Below are 363 nucleotides of genomic sequence, written 5' to 3'. Positions count from 1 at the left end.
AAAAAAAAAAAAAAAAATCTTTACATTCCATGTACAACCCAGTTCTGAAACTCCCATCATTGAAGATTAGGATTTTCAGTAATAAGAACAAGACAAATTATAAGGATTCATCAAATCTTTTCGGTTTGATGTAGGAAATGCCCACCCTGTTTTCAAAGGAATAGGAACGTCTGTTCATAAACCCCTGAAGAGAAAAAGACTATCACAAATCGACATATTATGAATTCATTGACTCTTCTTGCAAATGCAGGCAATCATCACTAGTCCAAATACACCTCCCCCCAAAAATAAAAATGTTTGATCCAAACACAAACTTAAATTAAATGGGAATTTGATCATGAAATAAAAAAAAAAAAATGATCG

This window comes from Macadamia integrifolia, chromosome 14 (assembly GCF_013358625.1).
Source record: "Macadamia integrifolia cultivar HAES 741 chromosome 14, SCU_Mint_v3, whole genome shotgun sequence".
Lineage (NCBI taxonomy): Eukaryota > Viridiplantae > Streptophyta > Magnoliopsida > Proteales > Proteaceae > Macadamia > Macadamia integrifolia.
This window is presented reverse-complemented; position numbering follows the sequence as displayed.